At 31.2% G+C, this 9,846-nt stretch overlaps 1 long non-coding RNA gene across 2 annotated transcripts; it reads right to left on the bottom strand.

Annotated features, from left to right (window-relative positions):
- Nucleotides 1-3,188: 3,188 nt before the first annotated feature.
- Nucleotides 3,189-5,558, bottom strand: LOC134245763 (uncharacterized). 2 transcript variants are annotated; one of them, XR_009987518.1, is made up of 4 exons: nt 5,522-5,558; nt 5,076-5,196; nt 4,374-4,444; nt 3,189-3,921 (listed from the first exon to the last, which is right to left on the bottom strand). It is a non-coding gene; the product is annotated as an uncharacterized LOC134245763 (long non-coding RNA). The 2 variants fall into 2 exon arrangements; XR_009987517.1 differs by lacking the exon at nt 5,522-5,558 and having other exon boundaries at nt 5,076-5,294.
- Nucleotides 5,559-9,846: the final 4,288 nt, after the last annotated feature.

The raw sequence follows: 9,846 nt of genomic DNA, 5'->3' as shown, positions 1-9,846 counted from the left end.
TTCATATCAATTGTTGGTCCATTATTTATACACTGAATTGATGACGGAGTTTTCCGTTATTTCCTGATCATGACAAGGAGCACACGGCGGGTGTGATCGGTCAGCAGGGGATGCTCAATCCTCCATGGCACCTGATCCCACCTCTGATGTTTCGGAGGACCGTGTTTGCTCTGCTCTTATTTTGTATTGTTTCATTGACTTTGAGATTGAATACTGTTCGTTATCATTGTATCCTTCTTTTATTTTTTCTCCGTATTTGCACATATTTCAAATTTATAAGAATTTTTTTCCAGCTAACCAAAAGTGAAATGTTGGAAAGGACTAATGCCAACTCATAGTAAATTTTCTCAATTGATAATGTCAATCACAATGCAGCATCATTTTTAAACTGCTAAAATACCATAATATGTTCGTGGGGTATATCTTCTTTGTAAGATCGTTTTCCATGTATGAGTTCAGCAAATGTAGAAATAAACTATGTCTCTTCAGACTCCAGTGGGGAATGTACACCCTCAGAGTAATTTTCTCTTCACATCTATTTAGCAAATGTTTTGCCATCTCTCGTAATCCAAGTTTCATTACTCAATGTTTCCGTGTCTTTTGATTACTTTTTTGTTTTTATTTTTTAACCACTTCGCAAATAGCGAGATTCTGAGCATTCGATTAAAATAAATGTTCGATGTGCTGACAAATGCAGAAGTTGACAATGAACTTTTTAAATGGCAATTTCAAGCTTGAATTGGAGAACTTGGTGCCAGTGCTATCTCTTTGATTTTATTGATTTAATTTAGCCGCGGTGATAGTCACTAGTACTGAGAAACACCCCAGAGCGTGCTTAAAAGTAATAGTTCCATCAATAATTTGGTAAAATATGAAAAAAGAAGATAATAATGTGGGTTTGATACAAAATGTTGTCAATCCCCTAGAAACATGTCTATTTGAAACGTTACCTATTGCTTTTTAACATGAACTAAAATTGCTCTAACTCTTTCTTTTTAAAGTCTATATAATAAAATAGTGTATCCCCCAATCTTTATTTTTACTTGTGTAGTTGATTCCATTTTCAAGATTTGGAGGGTTTCTTTCCATTTTCGAATGTAATTTTCACAGAATTAATCAATAAAAAGTAAATGATATTCTTAATAATCTTTATTGATTCAGTGCAAAAACTTTTTCCAGTGCCGAAATGAAGAATTAAATAACAGCTTATATTTTAGGATTTTGCACAAAAACCAATGTTTTCCCAACTTAATGTCTTAGTTTTGCATGCCAAACGAACATTAAGAAAAAAATCTTATATGAGGGAGTAGTCGTGTTATTGAACTCACAGAAAAAAAATATAGCTAATCCTAAATTATTTTGCCACAAAAGTTACGTGTTGCAATCAAGAAATGTTTTTTATGTACCTTAAGAAAAACTCTCATGATAACTTTTTTCTAAGCAGGCACTGAGTTATTAGAGTCATATTAAAAAATACATATTTTTTGAAATTCGATTCGATAACGTGGGATTAAGTTACGATAGTTTGAATTTAAAAGAAATGGTGAGAGCAATAATAATAGGAGTTTTAATCTTTTTAACGCGTCATTGTTTTTTACCACTCTCAGACAGACGGTCTGACATATTTTTTTTAACCCAGAAACGTTTCATGAACAAAGTAGAGGAATAATTAAGAAAATTCTCTTCTGTTTTATTATTAATCAAAGATGTTTTATCGAAACAAAGGCACTTAATTAGAATGGTTCACCCTATCAGAGGTTTTTGTTCAGAATAGACACAACAGTTGAGTTTTCAATGGACCGATTTCCCTATATTATAGAAAAGAACAAGATTAACAAATTATGTACTTTTTTATCATTATTTATTATAGATAGTGAAACCTATACATGTATCTAAAACCTTCAATATTAAACAGACATTGTAAAGAAAAAGAATTTTCTCGAAATTATGGAGCGAGCAAACATATTTTGCCCCTCTAGGTTTAACTATGCAAACTGATGACAATGGGCAATCGAATAGTTTTGAACCAAAATTTTCTTAAGATTTCAATATCATATACACACATTAAATCTTAAAACAAACTCTTGCTGAGCTGTTTAAATTGCATTAATGCGGTGATGTAAAATGTTTTATATTGCACAAATGCATGAAACGATAACACTCGAATTATTCACTGCATGAGAATGAAACGGTTTGTATTGAGAAAGTGTATTGTTTAAAGTGAAAATGATGATTTTATTTTCTATCAACAAAGTGTATATTCCGTTAACCCCCAGTAAAACAGCATATATAAACTATTATAAACCACTGTTGATTAATTCAATGGAATGAAACCCATGAAAATGATGTGATCATTTGGTTTATCTTGGCGTAAATAATTGTTAATCATTCTTAATTAATTAACTGTAAGTAATACAACATACAATGTATCATAAGGAATTATAGGTTAAGAAGTATATTCAGATATTTAAAATGATATACATCACAAGATTTTGAATATACATCACAAGATATTGAACATACATCACAAGATTTTGAATATACATCACAAGATTTCGAACATACATCACAAGATTTCGAACATACATCACATGATTTTAAATATAAATCACTAGATTATCGAATATAGCAACGTTTGACATGCCACAGACATATGCGAACCATCTAACCTTTTGCTTTCACTAAATCAGTGATGACCAAAGAATTGGTAAGAGCAGGTTTTCAATCAATCTTTTTGGAATTCCAATGGGCACTAAATGTGACCCATTATTTACTGACCTGTTTTCATATTCGAATGAAGCAGAAGTTATTCAAAATCCTCTATAGAGGAAAAATGTCCACATGTGTTAAACATATGTTAAACATGTGTTTTACATATATTTTTTACACATGTAAAACACATAAAAAGAGCACACATGTATAGGGTGTTTATTTTTACACATGTTAAACATATGTTTCACATGTGTTAAACATGTGTAAAAATAAACACATTGTATATTTATACATATGAAACGTGTTAAACATGTGTTTTATATATGTTATACTTTATATGTGAATTATACGTGTATAATATTACTGTTGTACTTATTATCATTTTTATACTTTTTTCATGCCTGTCCACGTATGTGAATCATATGAAAAGGGCAGCATATGTAAATCATATGAAATAGTTACATATGTGTTCTCTTTCAATATTTATCACAAGGAAAAACACATTCTTGTACACATTAAAAAATCAGATATTTCTGCTTTAGATGAAAATCCATTACATTCCAATGATCTATCTTCATGGGTTAAATATTTGAAAATTAATATCTTAAAATGCTTACACAACTTTTTTGATAAATTATTTTCATCAAGAGAAATAACTTATTTTTCAGTGTACTTTCTAAACAGGAAAGTATACAAACAAGTCAGTAGCATTTGTCGATACATATATTTTACATATTCTAAGTTGAGTACAAATTATAAGATTTCCACAAAATGATTAAATAGTTAAACATGCATACATGTACAAATGAATAACATAATTAGTCCATGTACTTGTTTATAATTTATATGATTTGACATGAAAGTGTCCAAAGCAAAATTGAAATATCACATATATAACATTTGTCATGTATTCTCTATTGTAAATTTATGAAAAATCAAGTTATTTGATATTACAGGATACAAATAAGAATGGGAATTAAATCTTTACAGGTCAAATGCAGACAAGATTGTGTACATCCTTCCAGTTTCATAATTATTTCATATATTTTTTTGTTCTTTTTCCTTCTGTATCTTTCAGTTTTCTTCAGTTGTCCTCCCTCTGATCTTCCATGAGCTTGACCATTTTGAACTTTCTTTGAACTGTACCCAAAATGCAAATCCACCATTTCTCCCTTTCCTGAACAATTTCTTTGTGGCACAGAATGGTCTCTACAAAAATTTCAAAAGTAAAAATAAAACAATTCTTAAATTACAAAATCAATTCTACAAGTAATATTAAAGTTCAGCAAACAAATGTATGCCCAATTCACCAACACAGATATGATACGAAATAAAACTAATGTTATATATGTTATACTAGGTGTTTTGTGGAATCCTATGATGTAATTTGCAAGACAATTACACTGTTTGAAGATATGATTCATAATAAAGTCATAAAAAGAATTTTTTTTTTGATTTTGACAATTAAATTTGGAATGTTCAAACAGTATTACTAATTCATATTGCCAAAAATTAAGAAGATTCTGACAGAAATATTTTATTTTTGGACAAAAAATACTACAGAGAAGTAGACAGGCAGAAAAACAGACAGTGTGATTCCAGGATATCCCAAACGTTGTTGGGAAGAACATAACAAAGTTTATTTAACAGTGTGTAGTTACCTTAATTAAGCTTTTAAGCAAGTCTTGGATCTTGGGATTTATTCTTATGAGACGCTGACTGTATATTGAACCTGTAAAACAAATATTCATGCAGTAGATATCTTCTAAGCATAACTAAAACTTAATTAAACTACAAAACTACAACTACAAAAAAGAGAGAGTACATGTTTGTAGGTTCTTAATAGTCTTAATTAATATCTTACATTTTGCCAGAAACTATGTTCTATAGTCATGCTAGTGTTGGAAAAAAATTATAAATGTCAGGTAATGAATACCGGTACATAATAGATGTAAATATCCAATGGATTAGCTAGCTGATGTACTTTCAACAATCAACACATTGTACCTTGAAAGTTGGATGTCACTGTTATTATTAATTTTTAACTGAAATTCAAAAATTCAATTACCCCCCCCCCCCAAGTCATTTACAGTACATGACTACATGTACCAGTTTCATAGCTTTTAAAGCCAACAAATTCTATTCATACTTTCCATATTTTAAAAGTGCACTGGATTAAAACTGTTTTATAATATAGAATAAAATTATTGTAGTACTGAGTTGGACTTACTTTTTATGCAGTCGTGCAAACAATATGATGTAGAATTATAAAGGAACAAAAAGAAATTATCAAGAAATATTTTGTCATGAAGGAGTCATTACAGATGTTTACTTTGATTTTTCTTGCAAGTATTTATTTTTACCTTTAATATTGTGATGATGCAATCATCTGTCAAATCAGCTTTAGGATCAATCGCCAGTCTTATCAGCTTTGGGCTTTTTAGACGCAGCACTGTGACACTGAACTCAAGTTACTGCATGCATCTATAGGCCATAAAAACAAACACTTGTTATTAAGTTGATGAAAGAATCGACTTGACAGCCATCTCAACATACATAAACACCAACTGACAGTCACAATGGTTTCAAAGTTTCACTTTCATATCAGTACGTAACAAAAGGAAAACCAATAGGCCTAATGCCTTTAAAAAAATAGCCTAACATGTAATGTTTACGTTCATTCAGAAACAAATTTATCCAAAATTACTTACCTGTATACAAATTATTAAAAAATAGTAATGCCTTTAGCCTAACATGTAATTTAACCGCTTACATTCATTCAGAAACTTTTTTCTCCAAAATTACTTACAGATCACTATCGTTAGGTTTATGAAATGCATAAGTCACAATGATATATAGAGGATATCTATATTGTGTGATTTGATATTGGCTTTATCCAACGAGTTGAAATGGTGTATATATTCGCGAGGCTTGCCGAGCGAATATACACCATTTCAACGAGTTGGATAAAGCCAATATCAAATCACACAATTATAGATGTTCTATTTATCTCATACGACTTTCGTTTTAACAAAACTTTGAGACTTCCCCTGCGAAACTACATGAATGACTGCCAAAATCAAATTGATGACGTATAACTTGATGACGTAGCACCGTTGATGTTTACATGCGTCGAGAGAAAGTAGATCGAGTTCAAAATTTAGAATATTTGCTATCTGTGTCTTTGAAAACATCATGTGAAAATTGCTGGAGCTTTACATCAAACGAACTTCTGACTGAAAGTTGTTAGGACTATGGGAATCGTGAAAATCAACTCTTTTTACGATGGCAGTACAAATCGTGCTAGGCAAGGCTAGGGGCCTAGACTTTGTCTAGATTGTTGGCTGATCCATGGTAAGTTACACCTACATTACTAGGTAGGCATACATAGTATAATATAAGAAAGCATTGTTAAAGATGTCAAAGGAGTCTTATAACAACAACTTAACTGGTACATGTAGGCTTTACTTTCTCCGAAAACGATCTAAGAGGGGGGGAGGGGGGGGTAACATCTGTCTTCAAATAGCCAACGGGTTCCTTGATAAAATAAGACACTTCTTTGACATCTTGCTTTTAACGATATTGCTACCCTTTATCATTCATTTTATAAGGGCAACAATTTTCACAAATAAAAGTTTCAATAAAATAAAATCTTGAAGCGAGGGTTCGTGTCAAAACCGGAAGTGCTATTGATAAAGCATCTACCCGTTGATAAAGCATAAGTTTATCCAACGGCCTGTATCACCAACACGTATGAGATAAAAGAGTATTAACGTTACATGTATATAGAAAGTTCATACGCACCTGTAACTATAATGAAATGATGTTTAAACAAAATAAATTAAAAGTCTTTAAAAAATTGTTAGGAAATCACTTACCTTTCCAATAAACCCAGCACGTCTGCTGCAGCAGTGACGTCAAAAATGACGTACATTTTCATCCGATAAAAGACAAAACCGGCCCGGAGACAAATACGGAATTATTTTTAATTTTACTCAAGAAGTAAGCCAAGCCCAAAAGATTTAAAATGAAAAGAAAATGAATTTATTCTTTATCAATTTTGTCTGATAAATGCATTATTACAAAAAAAAAATTGTGAACGTTTTTTTTTATTTGAAAGGGGGGGGGGGGGATAAACAAAGTAAAACTTTACTAACATTTACAAATTCTTTTGAATTAATGTACACACACATATGAGATAAAACTTAACATGTGTATAACATGTGTATATGAATACACATATATTTTATATAAATAAAACATGTATAATTCATCTGTATTTTCGCACACATATATTACATATATATAATACGTGTTATACATGTGTGGTGAAAAACATGTGTTTAACATATATATTATCTCACAGGTGTATTACATGTGTATATTATATATGTTTTACATATAAATGAAACACATATTTTACATTTGTTTATTTACACACATGGATTACATGTATAAAACATGTGTTGAACACATGTGAAACCAAACATATGTTTAACACATGTGGACATTTTTCCTGTATACAAGAGAAGAAGAAAACATTTGCCATGATCTTAAAGTTCACATTTTGATATATCGATGTATTATAAATTAACAATAGTTACTTTTATTCATATATCGACTCGATATATACCCCAGTTTGAAATAAAACACACCAGAGTCTATTCTGTCTACCTGATCAATGTATAGGACTCACGGCCGATGTGATCAGTCGACAGCACAGGGGGTGCTAACTTTTCCTAATCACAAACTAGTAATCCCCACCTCTGGAATTTCCAGGTTTCTATGTTTTATATTATGCCATTTGCATAGTGTATAGAATTTTCGCTATTCATTAATATTTACTATTCACTGTATTCATCTTTTCATGGTGACGATATTTCATGAGTAAAATTTACATATTGCATTTATGATGTTTACCAAGAATTTTTTTTAAAAAGTGTGTTAGAATTAAGTATTTTATCTCCTCAAATTTTAGGTTTTTAATACGTTCTCGTTATATATACAGACGTGTTCTGCTGCAATCTAACACATTTATTGGTCAGGGAAGTTCTTACCACAGAAAACAATTCCGTCAAATCCATTAATGGATCTAATAAGTAACATATATAACGACTGCATCGAGGGTGAAGAACAACGCCATTCACAGGCGTGAGGTGATTTCTATTCTCGGGCTGGTGATACATTTTTACATTGTTTATAATTTATTATACAAATAGAAAATGCTTTATTCTCCCTTGTTGTGTTTTCCTAGCAAACTATATTACTGAATATGTTATTGACTGTGGAATGAAGGTAAGTTATAACAGAGCCTGCCAAGGGGAGAGACACCCACTGTAGATACAGCCTCAGGAAATAGTCATGCAGACAGGATTATGGTTGCTTTGTGTAAAATCACATCTGACATTAATTAATGTGCAAGAGAGACAATATTACTCTTTGCTTTTGTGTATAAACCTTTAGTTCTCTGGACAATATTGAATTAGTTTGTCCGTGGATAATGTTTTTCATCAGATCCTATGAATAATATATATGCAGTATATAAACAGGAAACAGCTTACAGGGGATTCAGTCTACCAACCTTAAATAGGTGACTTAGTCTAAAAAGCCGAATCTTGTTCTTTTTAGATACACATTATGTTTAGAGGGTGGGGCTTGTGCGAATTTTAACAGTCTGTTGATCCGTCATTTCATTAAAATTACGAACGCATTTGAGACTCAGAGATTTTTTCAAAAAACGTTTATTCGCACACATTTTGAAAAATTCGTTTAGACCAATGAAAATCTAGTCTGTTACATACAACTTTGATTTGAAGACATTTAAATCACATCAGAGGATTGACACAAGAATTTTTCTGTCATTATTAACATTGAATGGGGTTTATAGTAATTCTAATATTTCTCGCATGTTTGCAACGGCGAGTGGTATAAGAACGACCCATACTTATGAAAACTGATTGAAAGGAAAGATTAAATCAGCTTGTGTACACTGACGCCTCTTCCGAGAGGTCCAGACTCAGCAATTTACACCATTCCAAGGTAAAAACAAACACTTAACGAATGTTTAGCTACAAACAAATATTATTTATTTCGTATGTCGACCCGATGAATCCCACCAAAGGTGAATTAAAAAACAATACAGATTTTACAACGTCGTCATCATATTTGGATGTTTTATTAATTATTTCTTTTATTGTTCAAGAATCTATTTTTGAATGCATAAGAAGCCGAATTTGTGCAAAATCTGATGCGTGAAAAAAGAAAACATTTACTGTGGCCTTCAACTCGACATTTAGATATATCGACGACGTATTGTCAATTAACTTTGGTAATTTCCATTCCTTTGTCGATAATATATCCTGGTGAACTGATACATATGTTTCATACTTAAATATCTTACTTGAAAAGACGCTAATGGTAATCAAACAACCAAGCTCTATGATAAACATGATGACTTTATCTTTTCTATCGTCAACTTCCCTTACTTATGCAGCAATATACCTTCATCACCAGCATACGGGGTGTATATATCTCAGTTGATTCGATATGCAAGAACAGGCTCTACGTATGAACAATTTCTAAATTGGGGTAAATTGTTGACAAACTAGTTGATGAAACAAGAATTTCAGCAGTCTCGTTTAAAGTAATCATTTCGCAAGTCCTATGGTTGATACAATGACTTAGTAAGCAAATACAATTTATCATTGAGTCAAATGCTGACGGACGTTTTTCATACTAATTGTTAGTCTATTATTTAATATTTATACACTAAATTGAAAACGGATTTTCCCGTTATTTCCCGATCATGACAAGGAGCACACGGTAGGTTTGACCGGTCAGGAGGGGATGCTCACTACTCCATGGCACCTGATCCCACCTCTGATGTTTTGGAGGTCGTGTTTGCTCTGCTCGTATTTAGTATTGCTTTTATGGACTTTGATATTGAATACACTTTATTATCTTCATACCCTTATCTATATGAAAATAAAAAAGTCTTTAATTTTAGGGTTTTGTTGTTCGTTATGAGAACTTAAAAAATAGCATTAGTTATGATGTTGATGAAGAATAGTTTCCTTCAAATCTTCTTTTAAAAGATTATTGATTTATCATTTTAATGTTTTTACACATTTTTTT

This window comes from Saccostrea cucullata, unplaced genomic scaffold, assembly GCF_032062105.1.
Source record: "Saccostrea cucullata isolate Sc308-1 unplaced genomic scaffold, CSIRO_AGI_Scuc_v1 ctg4053, whole genome shotgun sequence".
Classification (NCBI taxonomy): Eukaryota; Metazoa; Mollusca; class Bivalvia; order Ostreida; family Ostreidae; genus Saccostrea; species Saccostrea cuccullata.
The sequence above is the reverse complement of the archived record's forward strand: the minus strand, read 5'-3'. Positions and strand labels throughout refer to the sequence as shown.